Source organism: Ailuropoda melanoleuca, chromosome X (genome assembly GCF_002007445.2).
Source record: "Ailuropoda melanoleuca isolate Jingjing chromosome X, ASM200744v2, whole genome shotgun sequence".
NCBI classification, from domain to species: Eukaryota; Metazoa; Chordata; class Mammalia; order Carnivora; family Ursidae; genus Ailuropoda; species Ailuropoda melanoleuca.
Genome location: NC_048238.1, coordinates 43,082,719 through 43,095,045, shown reverse-complemented (window position 1 = coordinate 43,095,045; position 12,327 = coordinate 43,082,719).

Sequence of the window (12,327 nt, the reverse complement as noted above, 5' to 3'; positions counted from 1 at the left end):
ATATATATATATATATATATATATATATATATATATATATATATATTGCAAAACTCAAAATAGCCCACTCTCACCTTGCTTTGACTCTATGAAAATTAATTCTCAATATCTTTTCCAATTAAGCAAAAACAGGAAACACAAAAAATTAACCAAAATAACCTGCTATTATTTCTCAAAAAGTACTACTGCAACTTATATCCAAATACCTAAATGTAGAAAACATTATTTTTCCAACTACCTAATTTTATATTGTGTGATGCTTGTACCCACAGCTCACCAGGAAATGCATAAAATTTCATTGTGATAATAATATTCAGTGAAAAACTAACAAAATTAACACAAGTGCCTAAATGCAGGTTTATCCTCAATTTAATTGAGAAACTTCCTCACTGTGGCAATTTTGCAGCTCTCCATAGCTGCTCATAGCTTTTCTTTCTTCTGGAAAATCCTCTCTGGAAACTAAGAAATTCCCATGAACAATTAGCTCCCAAATTTTGTAAATACGAGAAATAAGATACTCCTGTTGGTCTTAGCCAAGTCTGGGTCCAGCAAACTTCCAGCCTACATTTACCCATTCCTGTGAAGGAGGAAGGATTAATGGTGAGTGACAAATCATCCCATCCATCATCCTGAAGTGCTACAGGGACAGGAGAACTTTTACTGCTTGTGAAAAAGAAAGGGAAACTTTGCCTAATAAAGCATGAAATCTCTTTAAAATGGTATAAACAAAATTTCAGGTGTCCCATCATCTTGAATTACCACATCAAAGTGAAAGTGACCATTATTTCTGCAAAGCACATACATGCACAAATTTAAAATAGTATCTCTGATGGGAAGCCTGGGTGGCTCAGTCAGTTAAGCATCTACCTTCAGCTCAGGTCATGATTCCAAGGTCCTGGGATTGAGTCTTGCATTAGGCTCTTTGTTCAGTGGTGAGTCTGCTTCTCCCTCTGCCTGCCGCTCCCCCTGCTTTTGCTCTCTCTCTCTCTCTCTGACTAATAAATAAATAAAATATTTTTTAAAATAAATAAAATAAAATAATATCTCTGGCATTTACCTATCTATCCTCCATCTTTTTAAAAAGTTTTTATTTGAGAAAGGGAGAGAGAACACAAGCTGGGGAACAGCAGGCAGAAGAAGAGGGAGAAGCAGGCTCCCTGCTGAGCAAGAAGCCCAATGAGGGACTCGATCCCAAGAACCCAGAATCATGACCTGAGCCGAAGGTAGATGTTTAACTGACTGAACCACCCAGGCGCCCTCTATCCTCCATCTTAATGAAGACACAGTTTCTAATAGCATTTTGTATTGAAACAGCCATGATGTTTCTTTACAATGCAAATAGAAATTTGACAGTCATGAAAAATCACTGACATGCTCCTATGCTTTTGAATTGTTTAGATTCCCATGAAGGAGCAGATGAAAAAGGAAGACAAAAGCATATTTCACAACAGTTTTTCACCTTGTATTCATGCTCAAATATTCATCTCTCCCCACTATAAACACAGCCACACATTTAAAATGTCCTGAAATTTACTCAATAGGTATCCACTAATCCAGTTAAACATTACTTTTTTTGGTTTTTATTTGCCAAAGAAAGAAACCAGCTCTTCCCCCCACCCTGTCCCCGCTGAGTTCCCAGGTTAACAGGTAAAAATCACTCAAAGTGCACTTCCTATGATGCATTATAATCATCTGCTTGTGGGCCTGTGTTTCTTAGAGACTCTGGAGTAAAGAGATCATGATTACATCTTCCTGCACCCTCAGCACCTCCAATAGGGTCTGGACCAATGTATTTCCTCTGTCCTTCTTTAAGGCAGAGGCTCTTGAAGTGTGGTCCCCTAACCAGTAGCACTGACTTTGTTTCACAACCTGTTAGAAATGCAGATTCTCTGGCCCTGTCCTGACCTACTCCATCAGAAACTCCAGGGTATGAGCCTAGACATCTGTGTTTTAATAAGCCCTATACATAGTGCCCAGATTCTGATGCCTACTAAGTGTTAGAACTAGTGTTTTAAGAAATAAATACCAAATCCCAAGACAATGAAAAAATGCATAAAGACTCTGATTTATCTAAATGTCAGTGGTACTGCTATAGTTTTTGCATTGTAGGACTATTCTGTACCAATTAAGATGAGCTTAACCACCAGCAGTTACCAAGTATTCCAAACAAAGTTACATACTATACTCATGGATTACAAGTGTCATTATTACAAAAACATAAATTCTCCCTATATTAATCTATAGATTGAACACAATCCTATTCAAAATCTAAGACTTTTTGTGGAATTTGACATCTGTTTCTAAAATCAATATGGAAATTTAAAACATAAAGAGTAAGCAAAGAAATATTGAAGAAGATGAATAAAGCTGGAGAACTCACACTACCAGATGTCATGAACTTTTATAGGGCTATCATATTCAAGACAATGTGGTGTTAGTACAAAGAGGTACTCAACTTCATAATCTTCAGGGAAATGCAAATTAAAACCACCACTCACACCACCAGAATGGTGGAACACACACTATATGTGTTAGGGAGAATGTGAGGCAAAGTGACAATACATTGCTGGTGGAAGGGTAAATTTGTAAAAACCACTTTGAAAACTTGTTGAGCAGGACCTACTAAAGTTGAATATGTGTATAATTCATGACTCAGCAATTACAGTCTAGGAGGGAGATGGAGAAGAGGAGGAGTCTGTCATAGCAGAACCCATGAAAACAGATTGCATAGTAGTAGGAGGTAAGACTTGCAAATTGCCTCAGTGAGAAAGGATTACCCTCAAACGCATGAAATTTAGTTTTCTCCTCTGGGATCATGAAATTACCAGTATATAGTGTGTGGACACCTGGTCTCAAAGGCTGTAGTCTGGTAACTATCTTGTGAAAGGGAAAGCCTTTTTCAAGAGAAAGGACCTTATGGGGCTATGCACAAGAACTCTGGAGTTGTCAACAGGAAAGCAGCCCCTTGCTCCAAAATGGATCTTCCTTCAGATTCTCACACCATCAGAAGGCTTTTCTGAGAATAAGGTCCTCATCTCAGCCACTCAAATGTTCCAAGCCTTCCCTGTCTAGAGGTATGGGTGCCCACTCTCTATTAAGTACTGACTCAGAGCCAAGTAGAAGGTATCACACACAGCCTCCTCCATGAGATACCATTCCAAACCCAGCATCCCCATGGTGCAGATACCACTGCCTTCATTCTCCTCACAGACTTCAGAAACTCCAGATAAATTTAAAACATAGGGGGCTTATGGGGGCTTCTGAACACTAACCTGGCCTCTGCATAACATCACAGCCTGTGTCATTTATGAAAACTTCAGAAAAATGTATGTCCTGGTTCTGTGATGCATGGCTTTTTATCTCACTTTTGCCACCTTGTAACCTATTTCTGCTGCTAATAACCACTGGCCCTTATCCCACCGGAACAGAAAAAATTGGTGTGTGTGTGTGTGTGTGTGTGTGTGTGTGGGTGTTTCAGCTGCCTAGGAAGAGACATGAGATTTCTTTGTATTTGAGGTCCTTGTGCAGTGCCTGGGACACTGCATAAGTAATTGAAGAGTGACTGGGGGGAGCCAACATCTACCCAGTATTTAAGAAAGCAGCCACAACTTACAGAGTAATCACTGTGGGAACAGAGGGAGTGCTGTGAACAGTGATGTAGACAGTGGTCACTCATCATTCTTCTCTGGCCATTTAAGCAGAAGCACTAATCATTTCCACTTCAGTGTACATGTTGAAGGATAATTGAGCTATATCTTTAGAAGGTCCTATCACGAGGTTTCACCCTGATTTATGAAAAAAAAATTCCAGGTCCTTCTGCTTTGTCTTCCTCTGGGTTCAATCCAAAGTAGGCAATAGTATAAACAACTCCTGGAGGTTGTATATTAGGTCAGGAAAGCAATATGAAAGAGGGAGAAAGGCCCTATCCAACTGGGTAGTCTGATTGCTGAAGTAATAAGTCCATCCATGAGGAAGACCTTAAACCAAGAACATTTTTTAAAAAAGGAAATCACATGCGAGACAGAGAACCTACTGTGTTCTGAGGTATTGAGAAGTTTTCAGGTAAAAGTAGTATCAGAGGTATCTTTCCCAGAGGAGAGTTTGAAGCTGGGCCAGGAAGGAGGGCAGAAACAGAATAGGGGAGAGTAGGAAGCCAGGGACTCTGAAAAATCCCGAGAGGAATGGGAAGTTAAAGGGAGTGGGATGGGGTACAAAGCCCACAAGTGACAATAGTAGCAGAGATGAGCTGGCCTAGAGCAGAGTATGTACCTATATATGGGAAGTGAGGGTTAGGGATAGGTAAGTCGTTGAAACAAGAAAAAGTATTGTGAAATGTACCAGAGAGGCAGGAGGGCACATGTTGTTGGCATTGCTTAATGGCCAAATACAAAACTAGAGTCCTAATAGAGAAGATGTCTGTGCAGAAGTGTGATGGGGAGGCCTATATCTGAGGATGGCTCTTCCAGCACAGAACTTTCTGAAGAGTTCATAAGGGAACCCTAGGATTCTTTGGGTGAGAGTCAGGGTGCATTACACTGAGAAGGAAGAAGAGGGACTGAGTGAGCAAGAGCATAGGCTCATGGCCCCCACTTCAATTATAGCTGTTCTGCCACCCTTGTTTTCATGGATTGGGGATGATACACAGTAAAATTATAGCTACCCTATCTAGGGGAAATTATTCAGGTAGATACAAGGATTACATTAATAAAAAAAATTGGAAACAACCATTTACCATTTTTATGTAAGAATACTGGGAAGAGGAAGATGTCTGCAGAGCAGGAGGACCCTAGGCTCCTCTCGTCCTATGAACACAACTATGTAACTATCACATCAACTTAAATACCCCAGAAATTGACCTGAAGGATGAAAGAACAAACTCAACAACTAAAGGGAGAGAAGAGGCCTCATTGAAGAAGGTAGGAATTGTAGAAATGTGGTTTAGGGGAAAAATGGTTCATGGGTGGTGTGGAGGAAAGGGAGCTATGGTCTCAAAGAAGGGCAAGAGAGATAGCAGCACATAGGGGAATCCACAAGGAAAGCATTTCCCCAAGCCCACTGGCTTAGAAAATAAGAGGGGCTGAATTTCATGAGTTCTTGCAACCAGCAGCACTTAAAGCCTGGAGTTTTAAAGGTCAGCAGGCTTGGCTGGAATAGACTCCAGAGGGCATTGCACTGCTCCTGAAGAAAATGCAGGCAAACAACCCGGGGGACAGTGTGGAAACAGCAATCTGAAGAGCACCTGGGGCACAATTGGGGAGATTATTTACTGTTTTTGGATGAGTCCCTGAGAGGCAGGACCCATGGAGACACCTCTTTGGGAACAAAGAAGCTGGCAGTGCCATTTCCATCCCCCACCCCTCAGCATAAACATAGAACAACCTGTGGGGAAATAGCACAACACTGACACTGGTTGCCTAATTTGCTTACACCAAGCCCCACCCCCTGTGATCTGGTGGGACTGACATTCTCTGTCAAGTTTGTTTTGACCCAGCAGAGCAGGCCCCTCCCCCAGAAGACCATCACAAACCTCTGCACACCATATCTGTAGACCAGAGAGCTCTGCAGGGACTCAATTCTGGTGGAGGTGGTGACAGGTCTTGTTTCATAAGCAGACCAGAGCACATCTAGTTAAAACTTACTACATTCAGGCCAGGGACCAAACATTGCCCAAAACAGACAAGGAGAGCCTCTGCAGATGACTGATCTGAAGGACAGAGCAGCCAAAACACAACAGCAGAGCACACAACTGAAGTATTCCCTGAAACACCAGGCCCTGGCACTCCATGACCTCTTCTTCCTAAAGCCATAACTTTCAGGAGCAGGGGACATAACTGGATTTTTCTTACAAGCAGAAGAAAGCAGAGACTTAGACAAAATGCCAAAACAGAGGAATTTATCCCAAATGAAAGAACAAGATAAGGCCACAGCCAGAGACCTAAAAGGAACTTACTGACTGGGAGAAGATATTTGCAAATGGAAGATCTGCTAAAGGGTTAGTATCCAAAATATATGACAAACTTACACAACTCAACACCAAAATAAATAAATAATCCAATTAAAAATGGGCAGAAGATATGAACAGACATTTCACCAAAGGAGACATCCAGATGGCAAACAGACACATGAAAAGATGTGAAAAGATGTTCAACATCACTCATCATTAGGGAAATGCAAATCAAAACCACAGTGAGATATCCTTTTACATCTGTCAGAATGGATAAAATCAAAAACACAAGAAACAAGTGTTGACAAGGTTGTGGAGAAAAAGGAACCCTTCTGCACTGTGGGTGGGAAAGCAAACTGGTGCAGCCACTATGGAAACAGTTTGGAGTTTCTGGAAAAAGTTAAAAATAGAATTACCCGTGTTCCAGTATTTGCACTACTGGGTATTTACCCCCAAAATGCAAAAATACTAATTCAAAGGGATACATGCTCCTTTGTGTTTATAGCAGCATTATTTATAATAGCCAAATTATGGAGACAGCCTAAGTGTCCATCAACTGATGAATGGATAAAGAAGAAGTGGTTTGTGTATATGTGTGTGTGTATATATATATATATATATATATATAATGGAATATTACTCAGCCATGAAAAAGAATGAAATCCTGCCATTTACAGCAACATGGATGGAGACAAAGTATTATGCTAAGTGAAATAAGTCACTCAGAAAAAGAATACCATATGATTTCACTCATGTGGAATTTAAGAAACAAGACAAGCAAAGGAAAAAAGAGAGAGAGAGAAAGAGAGAGAGAGAGAGAGAGAGACTATCCAAGAAACAGACTCTTAACTGTAGAGAAGAAACTGATGGTTACCAGAGGGGAGGTGGGTGTGGGGATGAGTGAAATCGATGATGGGGATTAAGAAGGACACTTGTCATGATGAGCACTGGGTGATATATGAATTGCTGAATCACTATATTATACACCTGAAACTAACATAACATTGTACGTTAACTATACTGGAATTGAAATTTTAAAAAATCAAAATTAAAAAACCCAAAATCAATTTATTGTCTCAGTTTTCATGGTCAGAATTCTAGAAACAGCATGGCTTAACTGGGTCCTCTGCTTAGGGTCTCAGGAGGCTATCAAAGTGCAGGCAGAGCTACATTCCATTCTGGAGGCTTTGAGGAAGAATCGGCTTCCAGGCTCATTCAGGTTGTTGGCAGAATTTAATTTCTTGTGGTTGCAGGATGGTGGTTTCCATTTATTATTAGCTGTCATCCAGTGTCCTTTCTCCCCGGAAATTCAGAGTGCCTGCATTTCTTCATACATGGCACTTCCCTCTTCAAAATAGCACTGAACTGCCAAATCCTCATGCTTCAACTGTTTCTGATTTCCTTTTTGTTCTCTCTGCTTTTAAGAGCTCATTTGATTATATTAGGTCCCCAGCAAAACCCAGAAAATCAGTTCTTCTTAAGGTCAAGTGATTAGTAACGTTAATTATATCTGCGAAGCCCTTTGTGTCATGTAATTAACATATTAATGGGAGTAAATAACACCAACAAGTGAAGAACAAGAGATCAAATTGCTGCCTCTTACAGTCAACAAAATATTACAGTCACCTCAAAGGGGAGAAGTTTCCAGTGATCTTTACTTTTATTCACATGCATTCCTGTTGTTTGATTTTGAAAATTCATATGTACTAATTATAACCAGAGAAGAAAATCTATTTATTCCATAAAGAAATAAAATTTACCAGTATAAGAGACCTGGCTCTTTGTTATGGACTAGTGTTTGGTGGTGGGGGTGGAAATTCTGCAACCCATAGTAGCCTTGCATCTACAGTATATGTTATCCCATTTTTTTAATTTAAATTCAATTAGCCAATATATAGTACATCATTAGTTTCAGATGTAGTGTTCAATAATTCATCAGTTGCATATAACACCTAGTGCTCATCATATCACATGCCTTCCCCAGTGCCCATCACCTTTGTCATTCCCTTGCTTAAGATCATTCAATTGCTCCCTTACTTTCACAATCTGGGAAATGGTAAGGTCCATTTTTGTGAATTGAAGCTTAGCTGGGGATCTGAGTGTCACTTCATCCCAGGTGCCCAAGATGGTGTACTGAGGGCTTGAATTTTCCAAGCTATTTCCAAGAGAGGATCATTTCTAGCAGAGTCCTATGGAGACAAGCAGCCCCAGAAAGGCCCAGGTTGTTCACAGACCTTTGGAGGAGAACAGGAGAACTAGCTCCTAGGTATCATGTGCCTGGTTAACAGGCCAATAACTTTCCTCCCTTGGCCACTCTCAGACCCATCCAGAGGGAGAGAAGGGCAAACCCATCTGTCTGCTAGTCGTTTCAAGTTTAGGGGTTAGCATTTCCAGGAATCTAGTCCTGCAGGTCAAAATGATTCCTGCTTTCCCATAAGAGAGCAGTATAAATCAGATCTGTGGGGAATGGAGCAAGTCTTTCACGTCTTTTTCAATGATGGGGAAGTGATCGACTTGAATAGCCTCTGTGGAAGAAGGGGGGAGTCTATGTCCTATTAGGAGCTTTGTGGGGTTGACAGAGTCAGGGTTACCTTCAAGTTCCAGGTTCAGCACTATGCAGGGATGAGCTGAGTTCTGCAATGTAGCCAAAGCCATTCCTGGCCACAGCTCAGCAGGGGCCACACAGAAGGCCTCTATTTTGGGTAGGTAGGGTCTGTTTGGGGCAGACTTTGTATAGACACTGTGGAATGTTCCTAATATGGTAGGGGCCTAATAGAGATCTTCTTTTAGGTGTAGGGTAGGATATAACTCCATATAGAGAAAATGAAAAAAGCATGTTTATATGTGTCTATACTTACAAATCTAAATATTTAGCTCTCCGGGGGCATAGGCTGAAGTGTTCATAGTAGTCCCCAATTGCAGTGGTGTTGGGGGTCAGGAGAAAATGAGGGAGCTATTCCTCATTTTACACACATTTTGCCATCTAAATTTTTTAACAGGTGCTTATATTATGGAAGAGAGTGACCATGGCATTAACGTCAGTGCCTAGCAGCCTGTCTCTCAGTTTTGTGTCTTTCCTGATATATAGCCAGGACCAGAGCCTTGGCAGTGTCTCCCAGCCTTTGGTGGGCCTCTCAGTCCCAGGCTCCACAGCTGCTGCTGTTTTAAATATATTGTTTGCTCCCTCAAATGGCAAATTCTCCAGGGAGCCCACCACACCAACTGAAAATTTAGGGTAATAGGTGAGATTTCTTCGTCCTACAGAAAAGAAAAAGCAGATTCCTTCTACTGAGTTCTCATTGGGAGAGTCTAGGAAATCAGACTTATATGGGAAGGCAGCAGTAATGTCACCAGGGAGTTATGCATCATGCTTCAGGAAGATGTGATGAACAGATAAGTTCTAGAATCCCTGGCAGTCACCCATTGAGTTTCTCACTGTGCAGAATACAAAGCAGTCCATGTCTTTCTATAATCTGCCTTTGCAATCTGCCTTTGCCTTCCCACCCCAGGCTGCATAGAGGACCTTGATCAAAAGCTGATATATTCCCAGTGTGTGGCAATGCCCCCTTGTGTTTCTGCTTTTCAGATCTCATCCTCATCTTTTTTCTCTAGTTTATCTTTTTGCTGAACCTCCCAGTCTTGTCTGAAAGTCCAGACTCAAAGCCATGTTTCAGTTTGTTGAACAAATAGCAACAACAACAAAGCCCCAAACTGAAGAAATGGTAATGGGAATTTTTCCAATACCTTTAATTGGGCTAAATCCTACATTGTTTTTCAAACATTTAGCAGCCCATTATGGTTCGTAGAAGAAAATATATGAGAAAAATACATATGGATATAAGATGATTTTTATTGTGAAAAATATTATACTCTATATGTGCACATATGTATATGTCAAGAAACAGAACATTACAACCTCCCACATACTTTCTGTGTTCCTTTCCCACTCACTAAGCCGGTCTTCATTTCTAATTTAAGGATAATATTAAATATGTATCAGTAAATTGCAATATATGATATAAAACATAAGTGAACACTTAAAATAGTAATTATAAAACATACATTTGTGTAAACACTACCTAACTTAAAGAATAGAACGCTTCATGTAATTTATAAATCTTCAGGATGCCCCTTCTCAAATACATCCCGCACTCTATCAAACCTAAACTAACTCCTTTTCTGACTTTTAGAATAACCTTTACCTTGCTCTTACTGATACTTTTACCATCTTCTCTTGCACCCCTAAACACTATAGTTTTGCCTGTTCTTAAACTTTTTAATATGCAATTATACTGCATATTCACTTCTTTTGACTTGCTAATTTTGCTCACTCTAATGAATCTCATTTATCTTGATGCTAGTAGCTGTAAATTTCTTCATTTTTTCATTGCTGTATAAATTCTATTCTATGAATATTCTAGCATATATTCACCAGTTCTAATAGTGAGGAGCATTTGTGTTATTTCCAGTTTGAGAGGGTTATGAACAATGATCCTATGAACAGCAAAAACAGAAACAAAACAAACCAAAAAACCCTGTCATATTAGAGGAGTTCAGAGATATTTGACACTTTAAAAATTTGCAATATTTCTAATGTTTTAAATGACAGCTTTACTATTTTCTAAATTTTCCTATACATGGATAACCAAAAGTAAGAGAGTTCTTAACTTTTGACAAAAATGTTGAATGCTTACAGAACAATGATGTTTTTTCCTATTGAATATTAAGATTGCTTGTATGATTCCAGCTTGCATGGTCCTCAACTACTGTGCAAAGTACGGACTGTCTGTACCAGTAAAAATCTTTCTACCTTTTCTTCTTTTTTTGGCATTCTTGACTTACTGCACTATTGCATAATATTTAGAATCATCTTGTCAAATACCACGCAAAATGACTGTTGGAATTTTACTTGTGATTACATTTCATCTTTAAAATAATTGAGAGAACTGACATTTTTACAATATTAAGTTTCTCAGTGAGCATAGTATATTTCTTTATTTATTGAAGTTAGCATTAGTTTCTGTATTAGTTTCCTATGGCTGCAGGGACAAAGTGCCATAAACTGTGTTGTTTAAAGAACAGGAATGTATTGTCTCACAGTTCTGGAGGCTTGAAGTCCAAGATCAAGGTGTCAGCAAAGTTGGCTCCTTCTGAGGGCTTTGAGGAAGAGTTTTTTTCCTTGCTTCTCTTCTACCTTCTAGTATTTCCTTGGCTTGCAGAAGCACAACTCCAATCTTCACATGGCATTCCCCCTGTGTGCACACCTGCCCATATACAAATGTCCCCTTTTTTATAAGGACACCAATTATATTGGATTAGAGGCCCACCCTACTTTCTTATTATACAGTTCCAAAGCCACTTCCATATTTTTAGGTATTTGTTACAGTAACACCCTACTTCTTGGTATCAAAATCTATATTAGTTTGCTAGGGCTGCTGTAAATAAATACCACAAACTAAAATCTTAAAAAGGGGGGGGCACCTGGGTGGCTCAGTCAGTTAAGAGACTGCTTTCAGCTCTTGTCATGATCCCAGTGTCCTGAGGTAGAGCCCCCCTGTCTGGCTCCCTGCCTCTTTCTCTCCCTGTTCGTGCCCATGCTCTGTCTCAAATAAATAAATAAGTAAAATCTTAAAAAAAAATAAGTGCCACAAACTTAGTAGCTTAAACTATAGAAATTTATTATCTGACACTTCTGGAAGCTGGAAGTCTGAAAGAAGGTGTTGGCTGGGTTGATTCCTTCCAAGGGCTGTAAGAGAATAATTTGCTCCGGGTCTCTCTTCTTGACTTGTCTTCTTCCTGGGTGTCTTCACATGATCTTTCCTCTATGTATGTATGTCTGGATTTTTTTCAAAATTTCCCTTTTTAGAAGGACACCAGTCATATTGAATCAGGGTCCATCCTAAAGACCTCATCTTAGCTAATTACAACTGCAATGACTCTATTTCCAAGTAAGTTCACATTCTGATACACTGGGATTTAAGATTTCAACATATGAATTGGGGGGGCAGGGGCACAATTTAATTTATAACAGTATCTCTGAATAAAGTTTTATAAATTGTCCATGTAAGTCTTTAATTTCTTAGATTCATTCCTTGGTATTTGTGTCAATTATCAATTTATTGCCTCTTAGCTTGAAATGTATCCTTTAATATATGCTCTGTGATTTTAAAAATGTAATTCCCTTAAGCATTTCTCAAGTAAGCACGATGTTAATCTTTCTCAGTAGATGGCAGTAGAGAGACACTAAAGGAGAAAGAGGATTTTCTTGTAGCACCTTGAATGAGGCCATATGGTGGACCTCTGTCCCAGCCACAGGCCTGGAACTCAGGGTCCCTCCAATCTTGCAGCCTCCCTCTGGCAATAGTCTGTCTGTGGCCCTCTCA